General features: G+C 35.5%; 1 protein-coding gene across 3 annotated transcripts in view; it reads right to left on the bottom strand.

Moving 5' to 3' along the window:
* Positions 1-25373, bottom strand: part of LOC105225699 (uncharacterized) — a 69978-nt gene that overhangs the window by 21977 nt on the left and 22628 nt on the right. For all 3 annotated transcript variants that reach the window (XM_029549957.2, XM_029549958.2, XM_029549959.2), the window contains exon 3: positions 1382-1462. The gene's annotated coding sequence lies outside the window, so the exon portion shown is untranslated. The remainder of the gene's footprint in view (positions 1-1381; positions 1463-25373) is intronic.

Raw genomic sequence — 25373 nt, 5'->3', positions numbered from 1 at the left:
TACTTTTGGTTGGTTTTGGTTAATGTTTTGGGTTTTTTTAGTTAATGGTCTAGGTTTGTTTTAGTTAATGTTTCGGGTATGAAACGTATCAATGCTAGACTCGCTTTGCTAGTCTCGCTTGACGAAATGAGGCGAAACTGAAAACATCAAACTCTGTTGAAGCAGGACTCAGCCGTTATAGGCATCATTATACTGATGTCAACGGTTTAACCGTTTCAATTCTCTCTACTCATTCTATATATGAAATATAATTTTACAGTCTTAATGCTAATAACTTATTTATTGCAGTATAATCCCACTAATGTCTGGAAATATTTGCACTGTTATTATTATTTTATTTTTTCTCATAATTTAAAATAAAGGAGCACTAATGTATGTACATAAATATATGTATATAAAACTGTAGAGTGCTGTCTGCTTCCATGCCACAAAAATTCTATTGTCTGCTTTGTAAGAATAATTACACGCTAAAGTGCCAACAGCAATTACGCCGGCGCATTTAACTCTTACGACCTTACAATACTTTATAGCAATGAGCAAAAACACAAATGAATAAAGCAGTGGAAGATGTAGCAGAAACTGAAAGAATTAGTAAATACAAAAAAGCGCTGCAAAAAAGAATGGGACTAAAGATGAGCGTAATGATGAACCGCCTACGAGCGCCAAGTGTAGATATATGTATATGTATATATATATATATGTTTGTATGGATATGTATATATTTATGTATTTGTTCACACAAACAGTCATTTGCAAAATCTCGGACTGCCAGTCGGCGTAACAATCATTTTATGGTAGGCAAATAAATTTTGCATACACGCAACCACCTTGCATTGTCTGCCTTTTTCGGCATAGCCGTTTGTTTGCACAGTTATTGCACGACTGTACACGCACCGCCTTTTGCATTCGCAGTATTGCACACCTTATGCAAATGGTCACGATTGTGCAATGCGCAAAAATATTGCCAGCAGACGGCTGCACTAACACAGGCCGGTTACTCATACGCAGCGGCGGCCGTAAAAAAACCTACGAATTGTTCGGTATTGTGGCTTTTTTCAAGCGATGTTAAGCAACACAGCTGGTAATTAGTGATTCGCAAAGCTATAATAAGTTTATATCACACACACATACATAAATGTGATATTGGTATGTAAGTGTGATGCGCCATTAAGCCAAAGAAAGGACAGGAAGTCATCGAAGTAGGTAAATAGTAGCGCTTGTTTACTTCACGTAGGTGTAAAATTCGTAATTTCCTCAGTTTTTACGCTAATTACTTGTATTGTTTGTGTGATAGTGCGCTATTAACTGTTTCTGTTTAGCTTTCATGCTAATTGTCTTATGAGCTATATGTATACACATTTATACACATAAGTGTACTTACTTTGATGAGGTGTAAATGTAAGAAACAACAGTGATTCACTTGTGACAACAGCTCAGTTGATCGCGTGAGGGTGACATTGGACTGTAAGAAAAATAAAAATAAAAAATAATTAGTATATAATACATACAAGCATACATATAATATATAAAACAAATTAGTTGAAGTTAATAATCCATAAGCTTTTATGTCATTTTCACATTCCCTCGCATGTTAGTAGTAAATTTTAATTAACAAATATAATTAAACTCAAGTTCCTAGAAAATTTAAGTAAGTATATGTTCACAAAACAATGCACTAGTAATTACTTTTATATATATATAAGTTTATATAAGACTTTAATAACTTCGAAAGTGAATTTTCTCACAAATCTCCGGCATGCCGCTTTTGTCGCTGCAATTATCGCGCTATTTAAATGCCAAGCTTGTACTGCGCATATTTTCAGCTGTATAATTTATCACATTTTCAATTGAATATAAATCGCTTTGGGTAAGGCTAAATTCCATATAGGGCAGGCAGGCGGTCGTGATTGCTTTAAGGTAGCTTTTAGGTGCAAGGTAGTTCCCACAGAGTATTCTACATAACTTACACATCGAAGTTAGCGCTGAAAGTGAATTTTGTGTTTTTATATGCAGCATGCAAAGTTTTGAGCTTTAGGGTGACCAAAAAAAATTGGGTGTCCAGAAAAAATTTTTTAAGATATCAACTTGATAATTATTTTCGATTTAAGAATGTTTGGACTTACCTATGTATTACACATATATTGAAATATTTTTTAATAAAAATTTTAATTTTAATTTAAATTTTTAATTTTATTTAAGCAATTTTTTTTTTTATAAAGAAAAAAATATTTGCCAGAATTTTTTAATTAATTAACTAACTAAGAATTTTAGATTCTTTTTTTAATAATTTTTGTTTCCAAAAATTTTGTTTAAAAAATAAAAAAAAAATATTTTAATAAAATTTATGTTAGTTAATTTAATTTAAAAATGCTGGCGACCTCGTTCCCTTTTCGTTCAAATTTATTAATATTTTTGTTTGATAATATTCGTCGACATACATACATACATATGTACATATGTACATATGTCCGCATACATTGAAATATTTTTTAATAAAAATTTTAATTTTAATTTAAATTTATAATTTTTTTAAGCAAAAACTTTTTGAGTTTGTGAAAAAAATATTGCCAGCATTTTTAAATAATTAACTAATTAAAATTCTTTTTAAATACTTTTTTTCAAAAATTTAGTTTGAAAAATTAAAAAAATTTTTTTAATATTTTTCTGTTTTTTTTTTTGAAAATTCAGTTTTAAAAATTAAGAACTTTTTTTTAATTTTTGTGAGTTAATTATTTAAAAATGTGGCAACCTTGTTCAATTTTCGTTCTAATTTATTATTATTTTCATTTTGAGAATATTCGATATATGTACATACATACATATGTACATGCATATAATTATGTTTTAAGAACATTTTTAATATTAATTTAAATTTTTAAATTTTATTTAAGCAAATTTTTTTTTATTAATTTTTGAAAAAAACAAGTTTTGACAGCGTTTTTAAATAATTAACAAACTAAAAATTTTTTTATATGTATATTTTTTTTTCAAAATTCTGTTTCGAAAATTTCGAAATTTTTTTTAATATTTTCTTTTTCCAAAATCAGCTTCGAAAATTAAAAAAATTAAAATATTTAAAATTAATTTTGTTTAGTTAATTATTTAAAAATGGTGGCAACCTCGTTCAATTTTGCAACTAAATTATAATTTTAAAAAGCATTAAAAGTACTATTCAAACACTCACTAACAGTTTATTGATTTTGATATACTTTTCCCAATTATTATTAATTCTTTGTATGGTGGCAACATTAATTAACTAATTTTTTTTTACAAACTTTGATTCTAAAAGTTTGTAAAGGTCGAAAAAGTAACACAATGAAGTTAAGGTCCTCCTAAAAATAATAAAACTAATTTATCTGTCCGACAGATCATACCAGCAGCAATTTGGGAACTCGAAAGAAAAGCAAACCACAGCATAATAAGGCAATATTTTCGAGAAACAGTTAAAACAAGGAAAATCTTTTAACTTCAGTTGCACCAAAACAAAAGAACCCTTAAGAAATTCTAGAAGTTTCCTCCAAGAACTTGTTCCCGATCGTTCAGTTTGTATGGCAGCTATACGCTACAGTAATCCGATCGGTAATAATCCTGTGGAAATTTCGTAAAGATATCTCGTCAAATGAAAAATTGTTCCATGCAATCAATTGATTCCGATAGTTCACTGTGTATGACAGCCATATGCTGTAGTAGTCCAATATCGGCGATTCCGACAAATGAGTAGTTTCTTAGAGAAGAATAAACGTCAACAAAATAGCATATCGGTATTTCAAAAACTGAAGGACTTGTTCGGTATAGTTGTTACTTCCTCAAATATTCCGACCTATTTCGACGAGCTTCAACTCGACCTCGACGGAGTACATGTCAGCCAAAAGCCCCCATTGCTAGTGCATTCCTAAAGATCCTAAGTACTCTTCGAATACTCTTCATAATTGTACAATTTTCAAACTACCTCTTGATGACAATTTCTTTATTTAATTAACCATTATTTGTAAAATAAAATATACGTCATCGCAGTTTTATAACCGTTACTCATAGGCCTTTCCAAATAAAAACAGCTTTGAGTCACTCACTTGTTCACCGCTCATTCCTTACCTTTTGTTATGCATACTATTCAGTATTATACTTTGTAACTGCGTCTTAGTAGCATCGTAAAATCACGCCCCTCGGCGAACTGTTCAAACGCTGCAGCTGTGACACACTTGTGCATTTCTCTACGTCGGTTTCAATTTAATTAAAATGCCGCTGGCAGAATACGTACGCCTTTGAACTATTTGTCGGTGTAACATCATAACTAATTCAAATCGGCGACACTGAGACAAAGTCAATTCAAGTCAAGTTCCCTTATATGAAGATGAACTTGACTTTACGCAAATTGGCGCTCGCCGAGCAACGAGTTGAACGTTAATTGTTTTTGTGATCAGCGGATAACAGTTGAACTAAAAGTCGACTTGGGCATAGACATACGTATGTTTTTACATTCAATGCAAATGTCGGAGCATTTCTAGCAACTTGGAATGTTTCTGTTTACTTGAAATTGTTAACTTTTTGTTTTAGTTGTGATGACATGTGCGCAGTTGTTCGCTTCTGAGTCAGAGTTGGATTGAAAGTGAATTGTCGTGTTTCTAAATGCAAAAAATTATTAATTTATATTCTCCGCTAGTCAAAGTATTAGCTCTACTTAGAGATCATTTAGAGTTCTTATAGGCATTTTCAGCTCTGATTAAAATGTAAAATGTTCGCGAAGAGCAAATTTAATATATATTTTTTTTTTTATCCGAGGCCATTGTTTCCTTTTCATTGGATGCGTATTTTACGTGGCGGGTCTCAAACCGAGCGCGCAACCATGGGGAGGGATGGTTCGCCTTCCCACTTTAGCTCGCCTTCAGACGGATGTTCTTTGGCTGCCCAGAAGATACTTGGTCTAGTATCGGAAGTCGTTAGCTGCTTGAGCCATATGTAAAAAACTACTTTAATGAGAAAAGGCGAATATGCCTTAAATCTGCGATCTAAATAGTTCTAAGAAATAAAAATTGTATTGAAAGAAGTCTCTGTATACCTCATTCCACCAATTTTCAGTGCAATATTTCCAAAATTAGATACTACTTAACATTCAAACAGGAAGACAAAACATTAAGTTAGGCCAGGTTAAGTTCAATGACATGATCTAAGGGATCACACTTGCACTAATATTCTAATATAAATTCCTTTGAGCAGTCATATTATAGAACTCCTGTAATCAAATCTTATCTTAACTCATAAGTCGACCATGCGGCTTGAGACCAATACTAATCAGCTTATACGTTGTATTTCTATTCCCACCAGCTCAGCGGGATGCCGGAAAGTGAGAGCTGCCAAGAGTTTAAGATTTGACCTCACAAAGACGGCGCAGTCAAGAAGAAGAGAAGAAGTGTTGAGTTGTTTATACGAGTACTTCGTTTTCTTTCAAACAGCTCCTACGACTGACATTACTGTATGGACACCGATAAGACGCAGATCAGGTAGAACACCTAAAACTAGGGAACGGCTATACATACGGGAGGCGAATAGATCTTTGGACCTCTTGCGTACCGCCTTGTGCCAAACGAATCTTGTGGCAGCGTAAGAAATAATGGTAGCCCAGCGCTGAGAAGGTCCAAACCTTCGCAAAGCTAACCAGCTAACCCCTTGTAGAACGTAAAAGGAGAAAAAAAAACACCATTCTACTGATAGCGGGGATAGGGTGTCTTTTCTTGTTAGTTCGTCAGCTTTGCAGTGGTTTGAGATTTGATAGGGACTAGCCTTGATATGGTCAGTAAGCTCAAGTCTAGTATCACCGCCTTGCTATTAGAATTGTTAGTCCTCCTCTGAAGAGGTCTGCACAATTTCTCTGTGTAACGCTACCATAATGGCAGCAATCTCAGCTTTAAAATCGCTGCAGTTCAGAAGTCTAGAGCTTTAGTTGATATCAATCACACTTTAAACCACAGACATCTTCCTTGCAGGTACACGTATTTGGGGATAAAAAATACCGCCAGAGTTTGATTTTTAACTCCACGATCCAGTATGAAGTCATAGCGTACTAGGAACACTTGAAAATCCTTCAGGCTTATCTACATTTAGAAAGTGAGATTCTCTAAGTTTGATAGAAACATACATGGTCATAAGATCATACAAAGCATCGGGCTTTATTAATTTTTTATATCGAACTAAAGTTAAGAAAAGATATACAGAACTATACATAAATCTGTTGTTTTATATAGAATACAAAAACAAAAATATATCTACATTGAAACTAATTTGCATTATTTTAACAAAAACAATTTTGAAAGCAAGAAAAAATTATCAAATTTTCTAAACTTTTTTAATGCTTGAATATTTGACCATCTACGTACCACTATATCCGCTTAAAATGATCTACAGATTATTTCCGGCTAGAGCCGCTAATTAAATAACGAAACGATAATTACAATTGAGCTTCGCAAACGTGTCAATGGCCATATTTTAACATTTTCGAATACAAATTTTGCAAAATTTGTGCGTGAACTCAGCGAAGCGTGGCCAAAACCATGTGCGTAAATAAAAACAAAGAAGAGTTTTGGTGATATCAATTGAAGTTTAGAGAGAGAAAATGATTATTTCTACAAAATTTTAAATTCAACACAAATTTATATTCTTAGTTTTGTGAATTTGATTTATTTTTAAGCGCTAATAGAACAATAAGACCTTTTAACCCACTCAAAATCTATGTACTGCCCAAAAAACTTAAAAACAAATTTTTAAAAACTTTAAAATTTGCACTTCAATTTATCATTTCTCCATATATGTGAGTGTACTGAACGAATCTGCTTCTGTCGTGTATGCAAAATTATTCATATCTATATATACAAACATATAAATGTACGTTCGTGCGCCTACGTGCCACAACTTATAAATTGTAATGCACCAATTCCATTTGCAACAGCGCAGCAAACCGCAAAGTATTCCGAAATATAAAAATACATAAATAACGGCATAAAATAAGCAGACAAAACTTCAGCGAACTTGCCACACGATACGCACTCACTCACAAGTCCAGACAGACAATCGCTCATTTTAGACACGTTTAAGTGCAACAAATAAGAGGAGCTTCACGCAAAGCCATTAACGAAATACGAGCGCAGTTATGGCGTGTGTGCGAAGAAAATTTCTGGTGCGTAGAATTTTGAGAAAATGCAAACAAAAACAAAGCACTTGAATGTGCCAAATGAAATAAATACCCGCTTTTGAAGACAAAAAAGCTGAAATATGAAACTACAATGTTATTTGGGTAACTGGTACTGCTTGCCGGGTTTTGATAGCTGCTGTGGTAAGAAAAATTTAAGTAGTCTACAATTAGGCGCTTTGATCAATAATTTTAGTTCAACGGGTTTTCCTACCCAAATCAATCATTGCTGTTAAACAAACAATTTATTTTTTCTCTACTGTTTTGAAATGTTTTCCAATTTTTGAATTTTTGAAAGAGAGAGAAATAAGAAAAAGCTAACTTAACAAAAGATAATGAAACACAATTTTAATTAACCTAACATAACTTAACTTAACTTAACTTAACTTAACTTAACTTAACTTAACTTAACTTAACTTAACTTAACTTAACTTAACTTAACGTAACGCACGTTTTAGAAATTATAAGTAATATCAAATAGCTTTACGTTTGCATCTCATAAATCCAAGACTGGTTCTTCACTACCATTTGAAATTTATCGAACTCCAAATTTATAAAAATTTCAAAATCCACTAACCTCCCACTTTTGGGAAGTCATAAAAAACGTAATAAACTAATTTGTAATAAGAATCACGCACAGCTTAATCTTTCACCGGCTAAGCGTTCGAGTAGCGCTCAAGACGCATGCAATCTTAAGCCAACTGCCAGCCAACGAGCATTTGCTTTTAACACCAAGCACAACACGAACGATATTGTGTTACGTTAGTGCCAGTATGGCAATAAATATGACCATAAACAGACATGCATACATATGTACACGAGTAAGCTTATCTAGCGTGTCGCTGCGGCTGCCATGACCGAAGCAGTGCGCCTTGCTGGCTAAGTAAGGTGTGTTCTGCGCTTGCTATGCACAAGACCAAGACAAAATATATAAGTTGAATTGAAAATTATAATAAAAGCATACTTATGTATGTATGTGCTTAGTTCAGGTGAAGTCTACACGCATAGCCACACACTGGGACCGAAAGTGAAAACAAACGAAGAAGAACTTTTATTCATTTCAGACACATGTGCATTAGTGTATACATACCACGCCTTGTATATAGTATTTTTGGGTAATGAAGACACGCATTTATCTATTCTGCGCTTTACCTTTGAGTCTACCTACTCATTACACAAGTCCGATGCGGGCGACCTTAATTTGCTTTTGATATGCGCGGCGGCGTGAAGAAAAACGGCGAGTAGAACCTAAAATGCGCATACATACATACACCTACATTTCGGTATATACATATAAACATTTATACATACATATACATATATCTATGTATGTGCATAGGTTCGATCACGTGTATGTAAATTGTTGCTGTGTGACAGTGTTTACGGAAAACACCTTTTCAGCATGCAAGGAGGCGGCTTAGTCCACCAACCAAAGCGAGCGCATTAACCTATTTCGCCGCGTCGTTGCGTATAATTTGTATGTTTGAGCTACATTTCGTATTCAGCGGAATTTTATGGCGCGTGTCCGCTGCTTGTATATTTCTATATGATTGAATATGTCTTCCCTTCGCTTGGAAATTGTCAACATATCAGATAACAAATGACCTAAACTCATTTTTGGTTGAACTAAATTAGGTTACATTAAATTCGATTTTCGGCTGTCCATTAAAAAAGCCGGTTTTGCAATTTACTTTTAATCTCACATGGATGGAGGGGAAGAAAATGAAGGCGAACAACAAAAATTCTTAAAGTAACATAACTTAAATTAACTAACTTTAAGTTAACGTAACATAACTTAAATTAACTTAACATAACATAACATAAGTTAACTTAACTTAACTTAGCTTAACTTAACTTAACTTAACTTAACTTAACTTAACTAAACTTAACTCCACTTAACTTAACTTAACTTAACTAAACTTAACTCCACTTAACTTAACTTGCTTCAGCTTAATTTAACTTAACTTAACTGGAAGAAAATGAACGCGGATAAAAAAATACTTCCATACGAGCGATTAACTGGTTGAGAATTCTTGGCGTCAAAGCTGAAGGAATGAAAATACGTTTTTTTTCAACCATAGAAGTGTTTCTAGGTATTAACTATATAACAAACATAGGCTCTCTTTGCCGACCTCTACACGAATAGCTCAAAATCCGATGATCCACCTTTTCGAATATCGGAACCATTTCATGATTGCAGAGCTGTCTGTTAGCTACTTTCGCAAATACCTGCAAAGGCTCAACATAAAAACAGAAAAAGTACCTTTATTCTAAAGTTCTTTTTTTGAAGAAATTTTTGATTATATACATACATATGTATAAAATACTAACTGGACTCTCCAATACTCCACTTCCACTACTTCGATAACAAACTCTATGGTGTTTTATAAGTATAAACTGCGAAATTCCGTACACGAAAAAAAATCTGATACACTGTCCACTAGATAATTGCTCTTCTGACCTTGACATTTAACTGCTTAAAAAATTATTCCAAAATATTATAAAATGTGTAATTTGTTGTTTCCAATGCCACTTATTGTGCGCCAAGATTTATGTTCTTGCCGAAAAATACCATAACTTGCTTTCAGTCCGTTAGTCGCCTTTGTGTAACGAGTATCCAAACTGTTGGCATGAGTCCAAGCAAAGTAGCGAAAACGTCCTTTAAGAAAATAATAATTTATCGCTTGAATATTAGCCCACAAACGAACATACATGGGGATAGATGATGTAGAAAGGTTTTCAAGTTGAAGGTCAAAATTTAGTTGACACGAAAACACGTTTCTCAAAAATATTTGAGAAGGTGGAAACAACTACACGAATAATGGATTGATTGGTTTAGAGGGGAGGTCCTAAGAACTGCTGAGCCTAAGATGTTAGTATTATTTTTACTATTATTATATTTATACTACCAAGTGTGATCCCAACTGAACCAATCTGGCAATGCGGAGAATTTGATGAATATTTTCTACGCTCTTTCCACCCTAGGTCAACAACAAAAACTTGTGCGAGAACCTTATGGCCCAGAGTAAATTGTAAGTGGTCCCCGAACTACCAGCTCTTAACAAAGCCAATCTTACCGCAATTATAGGAGTTCTAACTGAACACTGTTCAATAGGCTTACAAGGGGTGTGGCTAAATATTCTGTCGAATTCTCTTGGTCAAAGCTATATGGAGGAAGGCAAAGTGGTCACTAGTCAGTTGCTTGACTTTTGTCAGACTGTGATAGAGATATCATTGCATAGTACATATCTTGATTATTAAAACGATGAACGCACCGCGATCCTAGGTCTATTGTGTGGTATTGGGCGAACCTAGAAAAGTATCTGGGATTAACCGCTCAAATGGCTTCGTTGATCTATGAGGATCTGGTGATCCAATTTTAGATGAATAACTCAAAGGACGAAAATCTGTCCAATTAAGATCCATAGATTTTAGATCAACCCTACGACCTAACCTAACCTAATCTAAACACCCTAGCTACCCGATTTCATTTAAAATGGATCATTTAGAGCAATTCATGATGGTCAGTCACAGCTGACTGAAGGCTGGACAATTACAAAGGTGATGTTCTAGCAACTCAACGTCTTTCGCTTATACTCTATATATCCCAAGTATCTAAAGTGGAGATCCCGATGGTAAGTATCCTGATTATCACACTATAACTGATTTTGATGTGTAACATATTACACTCATTCCTTAAAGCATAAGTTTTTGGTTCTATTTGCATTCCTAACAACCCTAAATCAAAGTTGGTTATTAATAATGAATAAATACTTGGATTGCTTCTCTAATATCCATTACTTCAAGCAAACCTTGAAGGTGCTGAACGGTTTTGACCAGCTGAAGTAAATTGAATTCCCATTCGCACCAGAGTAAGCCAACTCGTCATGTATTTTTGTTCTGAAAAGGTTTTTAAAAAACTTACCGATCCGAACGGAGTTAGGTCTTAGCCGAACTGAGTCCGGGTCAATTCCGGTATCGTAGAACCGGCTGTCATAGGAATTGAAAAGAAGTTTTACCAAACTCTCTGATCTAATCGACTACTGGATTCGAAATCAAAAGGGCATAGTCCAAGAAAAGCTTTGCTAAGTATATAGCACAGCTTTAAACATCACGTATCTCGAACTCTCATCTTCCGACCATTCCACATCCGAAAATGGGAAATGAGAAGCTTTCGTTCGCATAACGCCACCACAAAAAATGGAATAACAAAATTCAAGTTAATTAAAAGAATCGAATTATTTTGCTTTTGCTCTCTGGGAAAAGTGGCTCTGCAGCCACAACGGGTCAAACCGAAGTGGAAAGCATAAGTGCAAGTAACCCAGTAACCTACTTAATGCAGCATGACAAAGCCCCAAATCCCTTTTGTTGGTGTTAAATGTTCACCAAATAAAATTGATATTGCATTTCGGCATATAAAAGCTCGTATTCACTTATCTACATTATGTGTGTTATGTAAACAGCGCAGCTGGCGTAATTAAAATTAATTAAGCTCGCTCTTTATTTGAACACTTAATATATATTTTTTTGTAGTTTTTTTGAATTGAAATTGTCTAACACTTTGTTACTTTTCTGGGCTGGTGTAAGGCATTTGGTAATTTTATTGAATCGAAATAAAGTAATGATTAAGCAAGAGACTGTTCGAAGAGTACGAAATACTCGTAATGCATAGCAAACTTTAAAACCATAAAACAATATTTTTCTAACAGCCTTTTCTCTTTTAGAGACATGCTCTCTTTCACAAAGTCTAACAAAACTTCAAGTGTGTCCTTCGTTTAAAAAACAAATCCGCAAGTTTTGAGAGTCAGAATGGAGCCCTAATCACTTAATTACTCACCTAATCAACTTGAAATTTACTTAGGTAGGTAGACAGAGTAGCTGTCTGACAACGCACCTAGATTTTTAGGGGATCTATTGTGTTACTACTGGTACTAACACTTACTATGATGGCTCCTCTCTGAACCATCCCGTGCTTCTGATAAAGTTCATCAGTACGAACAGTTTTATTTGGGCAACTTCGGAGTCAAGAAACCCTCCACCGCTGGTTTCGATTATTTTCCTTTATAGAAGATATTTAAATGTCTTTTTCTCTTCTAACTCCTGACAGTTTCTAAAATAGTCGTTATATGGAGTTCCTAGTCCACTGGCATAGCTACCTATTAGACAGTGACTTGTTGGTACTCCTACTAGATTTCTTATATTATTCCTCTTAAATATTAATATTCGGCCCATATTCCATTCATGCCACGTTTGCCTGCTTGTCGAGGAAATCAGGGATTGATTCCACCGAGACTTGGCTGTCAGGGATATCACTATGCCCTGGAATCTATTGCATGTTTATCGTAAAAAATGTTAGATTCACAAAGACATCAAGACATTCTTTCATCAACTTTGACGAACAAACAGACTTTAGTGATCTCAAAGCCGCCTGGCTATATATACTCGTACTCGTACTCGTACTGCGACAAGTAATTTTCACAGGCTTCTCTTGATGCCAGGTTTACTCCATTAAGGAAATTCTACATTGACAGAAACAAATGGTGGTCCAATGGTGCAAGGTCAGGGCTTTATGGTGGATGCATCAAAACTTCCCAGCCAGCTCTCTCAGTTTTTGGCGAGTCATTAAAGATGTTTGTGGTCTACCGTTGCCCTGATGGAAGACGAAGCCATCTGTTCATCAGTTCTGGCAATTTTTTTTCGATTTCTTGCTTCAACCTCATCAATTGTTGATAGTAAAATGTAAAATCAATCGTTCGACTAGGCTGGAGCTGCTCATAGTGGACAATTCCTTTCCAATCCCACCAAACACTAAATTTTTCACAGACAATTCATGTGATACCCAAACATCAAGCTTCTTTCTGTCTTGGTTTCCAATGCTTGTATCACTCGTTTGTAGAAAAGGCTGATACTTTAAATATATACATATATTATATATAATATTTGCACACAAACAATTTTCGCACTTATCCCTAGACAGCTGGTTTAGCGACAAAAGTGGAATTCCAAAAGCAACGAAACGAATAATTTCTCTAAAATCCCATATGGATTCCCAAAGCGTGTGATAAATTGTAAATTTATTGTGTGTTGCAATAAATGCGAGGAATTTCTATGTGGCTGCGGCACGTCCGTCCAGTGCAATGAGCGAAAAAAGCACACACTTCTCGCTTTTACAATGCGGTGTATTAAATTTATCACGCAAAGTGTGCAACGAAAGGCCATAAAGAGCCGTGCGCTAAGCATTGACTGCGCCATAGAGGCAACAAACAGTGTCCAAAGCCAAAAATATACAAATGCGAGCACTCGGTGGCTAGAAACGCCAAATAATTTGATTTGCGTTATTTAATTTTTTTGTTAATTTTTTTAATGTTTTTGCACATTTTCTTCAACTTTTTTGGAGTTACAATTTGCTTTCGTCTTTGTCTTAATGCTGTTAAGTAAGCCAGCCACTCAAAATTTGTATAGTTTTTTTATTGCACCGAAACAGAAGTTTATGGACATAATGAAAAACAAAGGCGAGCATTCGAACATTTGCCCATTCAGGTGCGAGGCTTGGAGTATCACGCGGAAAACAGCAAACAACTGTAGAAGCGTAAAAGAGCAAAAACTGCGTTAGCAAAAATCATGTCAAAACGCTTGGCAAGGCTATAAGTAATTAACTCGTCGAACTTGCTGTGCACACTTAGTATTGAACTTGCTAAAATGTAACGCAGGCCATTATCGGCGAATGGTATTGTATTATGAAATATGAGTCGATAAAGGTCAATGTATTGGAAGCGTTTTTATATACGAGTACAGTGAGAACCGCGTCTGTGTAATGACATGAAAGCACGCGTGAGCTTTCGCTTGTTCACACAAAAGGTTTAAAATGCAACACAAGTATTGGCTAGTCGGAAAAGTCTTTTCGTATTTTGTCAATAGATGTCGTTGCAGACGACCTGTGCCCAAAAAATAAGGTGACATTGTATTTATTTTGAAAATTCTTTATTTATTTTTCCAAATCAATTTCATCCCCTTCAAAGTAATCCCCTCCCGATGCAACGCACTTATGCCAACGGATTTTCCAATCTTCTAAACACTGGTTGTAGTCACTTTCCGGGATGTCCTTCAGTTCCGTCTTCGCTGCGGCTAAAAACGGTGTCCCCGGAGCGGTCTTTTGAGCTTGCTGAACAGCCAGAAGTCGCACGGCGCCAGATCAGGTGAATATGGTGGTTGCGGAACGATATGGGTTGAGTTTTCGGCGAAATGATCACGAATTACGAGGGCAGTATGGGATGATGCATTATCGTGGTGTAAAAACCAAGAATTGTCTTTCTACAATTCCGGCCTTTTTAGGCGGATAGCGTTACGCAAACGGCGCATAACGTTCAAATAATATTCCTTGTTGACTGGTTGACCGGTTGGAAGGAATTCATTATGCACAACACCACGATAATCGAAGAAAACAGTCAACATGACCTTGATTTGTGAGCGACTTTGGCGCGATTTTTTTGGTCTTGACTCTCTTTCGGCACGATATTCGCTCGATTGGTCGGTTGTTTCGGGGTGGTAAGCATAGATCCAAGTCTTATCGGCAGTTATAATGCATTTCATGACACCCTGGTAGTCGGAAAGCATCGTTTCACACACTTCAACGCGACGCCTTTTTTCCAAAAAATTCAATGTTTTCAGTACCAGTCGAGACTTGACGCCCAAAACATCCTTCAAAATGGTATTGGCTGAGCCTTTCGATATGCCTACTTCATCAGCAAAGTCTCTAATTGTTAATCGACGGGTTGTAAACATTTTTTTAGACATCGCCTCATCACCAAAGGCTTTCTGCACCATCCTTAACGTATCCGCAACAGAAAATTGATTCCGTAAACAAAATTTAATGCAAATTCTTTGCTCTACAAATTTCGACATCGCAAAAAACGAAAAACTCACAAAACGACACGTATCTGAAACACTAATGAATATTTTGACATGAAATTTGACATAAATGTGACTAACCAACCAACCAACCTAAAAAAAAAAATAATTCTCCAAATCCTTCGACGCGCACAGTTCCAATGTCACCTTATTTTCGTTGGAAAAGTCGAACGCAATTATGGAAAAGATTGACCAGGACCGTCACATAAGCAGGCATGACATCGCTAAGGAACTTAACATTCATCATCAAACTGTTTTAAACCATTTAAAAAAGGCGGCTACAAAAAAAAACATTGAGCCAACACATGAAATGTCAGTGAAAAATTTAATGGACCGAATTAACATCTGCGATTCTTTGCTGTAATGCAATGAAATCGAACTATTTCTGAAGCGAATGATAATAGGAGAAGAAAAGTGGATCAAATACGACAATAATGTGCGAAAAAGTTCATGGTCCAAGCGTGGTGAAACTTAACAGACGGTCGCAAAGCCAGAATTGATGCCTCGAAAGGTTATGATGAGTGTTTGGTTGGATTGGAAAGGAATCATCCACTATGTGCTGCTCCAGCCTGATCGAACGATTAATTCTATATTTTACTGTCAATAACTGATGAGATTGAAGCAAGCAATCGAAAAAAGGAACGGCCAGAACTGATCAACAGAAAATGCTTCGTCTTACATCAGGACAATACTAGATCAAACACATCTTTGATGGCTCGAAAAAAACTGGGAGAGGTTTGATGAGAAGTTTTCATGCATCCACCATATAGCCCTGACCTTATACCATCGGACTACCATTTCTTTCGGTCAATGCAGAACTCCCTTAATGGAGTAAAGTTGACTTCAAGAGAAGCCAGTGAAAATTACTTATCGCAGTTTTTCGCCGAGAAACCAGAAATGTTTTCACTGATAGAATAATGTCTCTAGCAGAAAAATGGCAAAAAGTGGTCGACCAAAATGACACAAATTTGGTTCATGATAATAAAAAAAAACATAAGTTGAAGTTTGACTAGAAAGACGACTTTTTCGACTGCCTAATATTATATAGTTTTTAATTCGCCTGTAAACTTATGAAAAGTGATGTTACATTATTTTGCATTTTAGGTGACGATATGTACATGTATTAAAAATAAATATATGTACATATGTTATGTAAAACATTTTTTTTAAGTCACAAGTGGATGTTACCCTTTAATATATATTAATACGCCATTAAAAATAAGTTTGAATGGAACCCATCTTCATTAATTAATATTAGTTTAACGAGTATTGTTTTCTATGGCTTTTTAATCAGTAAAATAGTAGCAAAATACTATAAAGTAATTAAAAAAATATTTCATTCACACTTTTTGCCCGAGGGACAAATTTGCATACTTAAGTAGCCGCATTCATAACACTAACAGCCGCAATCAAAACAAACTTATGCAGATTTGCTGACTATTATTATATTTTGCTTAAGGAAATTATTAATACAACCACGAAGTTGGCAAAAAAAAAAAAATAGAAATACTTGCGTTTAGGTTATGTTTTGTAAGAGATTGAATTTTGAAGCTTTATCAAGTTGCATGTCGCCTGCAACGTCATGAGCGAATGCAAAACTGATTATATTATTAAAATCATTACCAATAAAAAAACACACACAAAACCGACTTTTCACTTAATTTCCTCAAATTGTGTGCCACGAGCATACATAACTGTTGAGTAATCAATACACGAAGCGGGGACTTAACGCTGAGCCATGCCGGTGGCTTGTGTAAGTACCGACATATTGCTATATGAGCGCAGGTGTATACAAAGATGTATATATGTACGTATGTATATATAGGTGCTCTGGTAGTAAAGAAATAATATTATCACAATTTTTTTTAGTCGAAATTCGAGTGCGCCAACTTTGCACAAAATCACAAAATGGGTCTGCGTGCCCTTCCAGCAACTTTGTTGTTTGTTATAAGCAACAAACAGAGCAAAGAAAATTACTTTTATTTGTTATTATTGTTATTATTTTTTAATATTGTTTGCCTTATCGTTTTCTGTTGCTTGCTTTGACTTACAAAAATAATATTTGTTGTAGTGAAAGAAAGTAAAAGTGCATAAAGCGTAACCAATAATCTTCCGTAAGCAATGAGCTTCAAGCGAGACAACAATGACAAGAGCAAAAGTGTTGTTGTTTTTTTCGAAAAAGTTTTGTCTGCATTTCGTGGAAAATGATTTTGTAATATTATGTAGATATCTGTAGTATATATACTTGTATATACTCATACTTCAAATCTAAGTCAATGAATTACCTTTATATAATTCAATTTCAATGAACTCTAATATCAATTGTCCTCAACTTGCTTTACAATATAGAGTATATTATTTCATACATGTATATATATAATAATACATTGTGACTATAGTTTAGTGGTTTCGCTTTGCCATAGCAACGCTTTCATTACTCTTTCAATATTTTCCTTTGCAGCTATCATTATTTTCCGCTGCTTCTTCACGCAGTCATTACATCACTTTTATGTTATCATCTCAGCGCTGTCCTTACACTCACACATTTGATCGCATATTTCTAACATTTTCAATGCAGCACTTATGTGGGCGTGTAATCCAATACAGCTAATTACCGAGGAGCCATCATAATTACATTTTTACTCCATACGGTAGCGAAATGTTTGTGTACCCCGTTATGAAGTAATTATTTCTTGTTTGGCTTTGTAGTTGTTTATTTGCTTTGCTCTTGTCTGCCACTTTGTAACGCCTTAGATTACGGCCTACGACAAAACCAAGTCCATGGTAATTGTTTTGGATTTTGTGTTCAACATATTTTGACCCTAATAAGGCAGTGAGTGTATGGAGCTTCGTAAAATTATAGTCAAATAAATTCCATAAAACAATTTTCGCCGAATCGATTGTCATTTGAGGGTAATTATTTAATAGATTTGATATTTTAAATGGTTTCCATAAACCATTTGAATATTTATTCGTTGTAAATTGGACAGATGTCATAAATAGATTCGTTAATCACTGAAAAATTATAAATACATGAAAAATTCATATTTTTTGGAACCCTCAAGTGATCTAAGTCATTATTTTTCTTCTTAAGGAATGAGTCGGCGCGTTACGAGTTTTCGAGAGAAAGGTTCTGCGGAAGATTTATGATACTTTCGATACTTACGATGGAAGAGAGCACTTCAGCTATGAAGGTTTTCGATTCAATACCCGCCGATAGAAGCAGAGCAAGAGAAGGACCACCACTGCATTGGAGAGATCAGATGGAGAAGGACTATAAACGCGTAAGCAGTGTCTACGCCAATAAAGAAGAAGATTTAAGTCAATGTAATGGCTCGCAAAACTTTAAACCCTTTTAATCTAAACGATGTTTTCAGACTCGATGAGCAATATTTATCTGAAAAGGATAGCTAAAAATTTTCACGGTTTATCAGGTAATGATGTAACAAATAAGGTTTTGACAATTCTTAAGATATGACGTCTAATGTCTCAAAAGAGAATGGAATTGGACTCTTTATCAAGCCCCCAGATACCAAATATGCGGACCTGAGTGTCTTTGGCTGACATTTTACCAAAAATAGTGGTCAATCTCTAAGAAAAGCAATGCAACAAAGAGAACGTCTTTTCCTGGTAATAATGTGTCCTGCTGTTGAAAATTGGTAAAATGGGTAATTAGTTCTCAGAACCCCATATTTTCGACTGTACATTGCATATATCGATCAATGTGTGAGTTGTATAGTATACCTGAGTTAAGTCAAAAATAGGTTAGGCTAGATGGCTGATCATACAAGTAGAAAGGAAGAACTCCTGTGTTCGAACCATAAATTTGCAAAACACTTAGTGGTCAATGCAAATTTATCACAAGCGTTTAATTTCCACTCCCGCCAGCTCGGTGGGATGTCCGAAGATATGCGCACCTAAGTGCTTAAGTTTTGACCGCCCAAACGCGGGACAGTCAAGAAGGAAGTGTTGAGTTGTTTCCACCTCATCTTCTTTCATACAGCTTCGGTATGCAGCATCCGGTAGGATTCCCAGCCTTATTGCGTGGACGCCATTAGGGCAATGTCCCGTTAAAAGACCCACTTGTAGGGAGAGGCTAACGTTACTGAGGGAAAAGAGATCACCTGATCTTATACCATCGATCTTGGACCAAAAGGCTTTAGCGACAACGCATGTACCGATTGTATCCCAGTACTGACCAAGCTTTCGCGTAACCCAGCTATTTAATAGTAGACCACAAGGGAATAAGGGAGTACCGTTCCCATTCTATCGATAACGGCTCTAGAGTGCCATTCCTTGCTGGCTCATCACCTTTACATTTCCTGCGATTCCGCTGTGGCCTGGCACCCATACCAATCTTATCACAAATGCATTCGATGCTATTGATAGCGAGGTTAAGCAGTCTACCACCAGCCCTGAACGCACTGTAATTGAGTTCAAGGCTAGTCACTTCTCTACTGTTAACTTAATGGCTGCAACCTTGGCCTGAAAGACACTGCAATAGCAGAAGGTCTGAAGCTAGAGTTGATAGAGAGCTCCTAACAGTAAACTCCTCCACCAACCTTCCTCCCATACTTTGACCCATCCATAAAGAAGCTCACTACTCCTCTCCTCCAACGGCTTCTTCCTACTCACAACTCCCTCGCGAGTTCGGTTTAGTCAAAAGTAAGTGGAGTCAGATCTTTCACTAGCTAACTAAATTTCTTAGATCTTAAGTGCTCACGCTATATTAGTGCTGTCTAACATCCCCGTCTTATAAAAGTTTTTGATATATTGAACAGTTTGGACAATTTATGTTATATTTTTCCTTCTCTGCTAGCGAACAAACTTGTTCCGTCTACCTTTCTAGAAGTTATTCCTTTTGTAATATACTCATTTGTCATTCAAGTCGCAACCTAGTGAGATAGCTGTCTAACACTTTGTAATGGGATATATTTATTGGTCATATGTTAGAAATGAGTTTAATTTCATTGAAAGGTTGTACTATCTACAATTTAGCGTTTCCACAACAGTCGAGAGCGGCTTAACCGATAGAGATCCAGAGTTTGGTCATAAGGAAGTATTAATTTTCAAAATTTTTAATATGATTTTATAACACTTACCACAAAAACTATGGAAAAGGTTAGGAAAAATAATCTCAAATGACAACATTGAACGGATTCATTTCAGAGCTTGTTGTTGTAATTTATAGAACTAATAAATTCGAAAGAAATGACAAATCTTTTGCTCTGTGCTACGTAGTTATTAAATCATTCAAAATACAACTTTTGGAAGAGCTCAACAAAAGGTAGCTTTAGCATAAACTAGAATGTCTGAATTAAAATTGATTCTTCATTACAATAGCAAATATTACACAAAGGGAATCTAAGAACTTTTTTACTTATTACGCAACACTAAACGTAAAATATAAAAAAGCTCTTCAAGGTCAGCTCATATAACAGCCAATATGAAACACGACCTGCTGTGAATGAAAAACTCTTATATCACAGACTGGTAGCCAAAACTACGTGTACAATAAAAACGCGCAATGAAATAAAAGCAAATATTTTTTATGGCAGCCATAACTACTTACAAACACGATCGTTAAAAGTTATGAATGTGAAAGGAAAAAACAAGAAGTAACACGATCTTTTAAGCCACATTGGTCATTTGAGTGCCAGCCTTGGCTTTCAGCTGAGTCAAGTTTAGCTGACTAATTATTTTTGGACTGATAACTAATGTGCTGGGGTGTGTATGTGGTCACTTTAAAAGAAGATAAAGACACTTAAAAATATATATATTCAAGTAAAATAATTGTGTGTGCTTTTAGAAATAGTATGATTTCGAAATTGAAAGTGTTGAGCTGTTTACTGTTGGTGGGTAATTAGCATTTGCGAAAAATGTTTATGGTTTGCGAAATTATGGTAGTTAAGAGTAAAAAAAAAAACAAAAATTGTTGTGATTTGCAGAAAATTTTAAAACTTTATATTAGGTATATGGAGGCTAAGGGAAGTACTGACCGCATTCAACTCACGTACCAAAAAGAAGGCAAGAGTATGCAAATTAAAAGAAAAAGAAGGCACCTCAAATTAAGCTCAAGTAAATTATTTATCGTTTTCACTTAATTTTGTTAATCGGCCACTTACAATACAGTGAAAGTCCCTCCCATTTATTTTAGAAGATAAGCGAGTCAAAATGCTTAACAAATAATGCTTGAAAGTCGAAATCGCGTACAACACGCCCAAACGTAACCACCTACATATGTATGTATGAACACATGTATGCCATTGACGACTACCGTGTGGCAATCGCAAGCAATTTTTTTTTCTGCGCTGCAAATACGGCACTTCCGCACTAAATTTTGCATTCAATTTGCTCTAATAAAACAATGGCAAGCACATTACGACACTTGCCAGAGCAAGCGAACTAGAAAGTGCAAAAAATTTATGAACAATTTGCCATAGCATCAGCACTAGATTCTAAAGCAAACGTAGATACAGGGTGACAGGGTCGCCCACGTGAACTGAAAATTTTCATAGTTTCTTTTCTCCTCAAAAGTCATAACAATTGTGGGAATCATAGATATTGGACCCCTATAGCATATAGCTGCCATACAAACTGAACGATCAAAATTCTGTCCTTGTATGGAAAACTTTTGTATTTAACGAGGTATCTTTACGAAATTTGGCAAAGATTATTTTCCAAGGCAGAGACACAAACTCTGTAAAAACTGTTCATATCGGATCGCTATAGCATATAGTTGCCATACAAACTAATCGCTCAAAATTCAGTCCTTCTATGAAAAACTTTTACATATGACAATATATATTCATGAAATTTGCCACAGATTATTTTGCAAGATAAATATACAATCCCTGAAGAAATTGTTCGAATCGGGCTACTATAGCATATAGCTGCCATATAAACTGAACGATCAAAATAAAGTTTTTGTATGAAAAACTTTTTTATTTGACGAGATATTTTCACGAAATTTGGCACATATCATTATCTCATATAGTGACATAATATTATAACAAATTGTTCAGATCGGACTACTATAGCATATAGTCACCATATAAACTGACCAACCAAAAGTTGATGTTGCAGCCCCGTGTTGTGGCAAGCCCACAAAACTGTTAGTTTACCAAAGATATTAAAAACTTTTAAGTATAAACCAAATATAAAATGCCACAGTTCAATTGTGCCACCCTTTATAAGCCAACAGCAGCAATAATAGCGCTGTCTACGTCAATTTGTGGCATGCAAGTATTTAATAGCTCCACATACGGATTTGAAAAAGTATCTGGGCGATGGAATTTGCATGCTATGCATATAAAATACAAAGCACAATGCAAAAAAACATACAACAAAACTAACGGAATTGCGAAAACACAAAAGTGTTGCAAGCATTTGTTTGCCTGTGAATAGATGTTGCACACACAGTTCGATGAATTATTGTCGCTGCTGCACAAAATTTGCGCTCATTAAATTCATGTCGCACACACACATACACAAACACATATACATATGTGTATATGTTTGCTAAAAGCTATAGCTTTTTAGCTAGGCTAGCGCTTACAAATGGCGTCAGACAATACGCTTTGTCGCTTGTGTCGCGCCGACAATTTACTTCCGCAGCGCGTTTTGTGGCAAAAATGAAGCAACAATATCCACTTACAATAAATTTATAACGGCATGCGGAAAAACCAAAAAAAACTATATTTTATTTGCAAAAAAAAAATTATTTTGTTTGCAAAAAAAATTAAGCAAAAATTTTACTATCGAAAAGACAGCAGCCAACGCGCTCTGAACGACATCATTAGAGGCATTTGATGATTATTTCCATGAAAGGCAAATGACTGACGTGCCCCCAAGTCGGCTCGTTGCGCCGGTTAATGACACAAGCTCACGCACACACACACGCGCATACTCCAACAGCCGCCGCCGCTGTTCGAGTGAGTTTCGTGCGCCCAAAGTTTACATAAGAATAATTTTCTAATTATTTTGTAAACATTTTCAACTTCGAAAAGCTGAAATGAAAACAATTTCCTCAGTTTTTTGCATAAAATTCAATTAGCGTTCCAAAGATTGACTTTAATTGGCAGCACTGTGTGGTTAAATGAGAATTTGTGCATAAATATTTGCTGTTACATTTGGCTGTGTGTCTGTGTGTTTGTAATTTTTGTTTGAGAAGCGTGAAATGAAAAGTAAATAATGAAATTATATCTCTATATATGTGTATACAAATACGCTTACACAAATACAAAAAAATTACATCCATATTTATATCATCCACGCGTCACACAATGCTTTGGGTTATTGTACGTATGTATATACATACATATATTGGCAGGTTAAAGAACTTTCACCCACTGGATCGTGAGAATATTGTAGAAACATACATACATACTAGCTGACCCCGCAGCCGTTGTCCTGTGTGAAATTATATGCTTTGAAATGAAAAGAAATTTGAAATGAAAATTCATATTGTGTTGATATCATTTAATTGAGATTTTTCTACATTTTTTTCAATGTAACGCAGCTTGATAAACAACATTTTTTGGTTTCTGTCCCGGTGCGTTAATGTACAGAGAAGATGGTTTTCCAACTCGTGTGCACGCCACTTATATCTGGCCGTGTGAAAAACATAGCATTTTCAAATTTATGTCACCCACTATGCGACTATCCTGTTGATCGTCATCTCAAATTCAATTTTCACTGGAAACGGAATACATTTGAGCTGAAATGGCAAATCGTTAGAACTCAAAGGAATTCGTACAATCAAGCATTCTGCGCCCTTGTTTTCGATGGGTGCTTCACAATCAGTCGGGTTTCTTTACACAGTTTCGGTGCATGAAGATTGCGAAACATAATAATGACAGGTCCAACTTTGAGACGCACAGGATGCGGTGGCATACCAAGCCTCTCCAAAGAATTTAGAAATTTCACTGGATAATTGACGGCGTCGTCGTCATTGTCAAGATGATCGATTGATTTGTATGAACGCAAGTCTCCCGGAATTTGACTTTGAATCTTCCAGTTTAAGTCATCAACATCGGTATTTTTGGCAGCTAACATTGCGCGTGCACTTAAGGTATCGTAGTTACGATAATTTGGCCAATGTCCGAACATTCGTGATGAGTTCATCTTTCGTGAATTGATAAAGGGAAGATGGAATTGATATCGAACCACCGGAAGTATCAACCGTTATTGTACCATTTCCAATTTTTAGCGAAGACGATGTAAAATGTCTTTGACAATCTTTATATCGAAAAGTATGCGAACTTCATTTTCATTCCAGTGATTAACGTGTTCCAGCATTTGTAATTGCTGGCCTACTTCTCCAAAACTTTCACATATTCCCATATACCATTCACAGTAAACAATGACTCAAATAAAGTTGAACCGCGTACCTTAATCAATAGCAACCGAAGGTAGAAACAATCGTTGTTTTTCGGGTGGATTGTGTAAATTCGTCCTAATGCATTAGTTAATAAGACACCTGGATGTCAATCTACTGGTTGGCCTTGCTTTCTGCGTAACTATTTCTTCGACGATGCATCCCAATTATAATATCAAAGTATTTCCGAATGTCCTTGCAAATGGATCACTGACGAAAGTTGTGCTTCCTTTGGTCACGTATTTCCAAACGTATTTTATCGATTTCACCAAACTGCAATACTAAACACTGATATGAGTTTTGAATGTGAATTAGACAATAATGGTGAATACAGTACGATCCATGTGTTGTCAACTTCGATATTCACTCTTCTAAGTTGAATGCTGAACGTTCTGTTATCTGGTGAACGACGCCGATAGAGTTGATATCTACCATTTCTAGTTTGTGCTTCCGAAAGAAAAGCAGAGTGAATAGTGTTTCGTGCATTTATTGTCAGACATACAAACCGAAGTGGGATTGTAATGTCCGCAAGGTCCATGAATCATATTATGGTGTAACCATCATCCAAAGAAGAATGTGTGCATGCAAAATAGAGGTTTTTGCCACTCAACAAAGTACATCTCATCCAACAGCACCACATATACGTTGCTTCAAGATAAAGACAATCAAACATCGTAACTGTTGTAGGAAAAGTCGTGCTGTAACATCGTGACGATCACTTGCTGATTGACCGCGAATTATAATTCCGAACGTATGTCTCCGCATCCTGGGAGTACTTCTTGCCTTGCCTTGCCTTGGCCTGCCATACTTTGTTGGCAAAAAGAACACCGACCGATATTAGGTCGACCTCTTGGTGGCTTCGTAACAAATTTCAATCTGCAATTGACCTCTTTGTGTGAAACACAC

The sequence above is a fragment of the Bactrocera dorsalis genome, chromosome 4 (assembly GCF_023373825.1).
Source record: "Bactrocera dorsalis isolate Fly_Bdor chromosome 4, ASM2337382v1, whole genome shotgun sequence".
Classification (NCBI taxonomy): Eukaryota; Metazoa; Arthropoda; class Insecta; order Diptera; family Tephritidae; genus Bactrocera; species Bactrocera dorsalis.
Note: the sequence above shows the minus strand (reverse complement) of the source record. Positions and strands in the feature narration are given on the sequence as shown.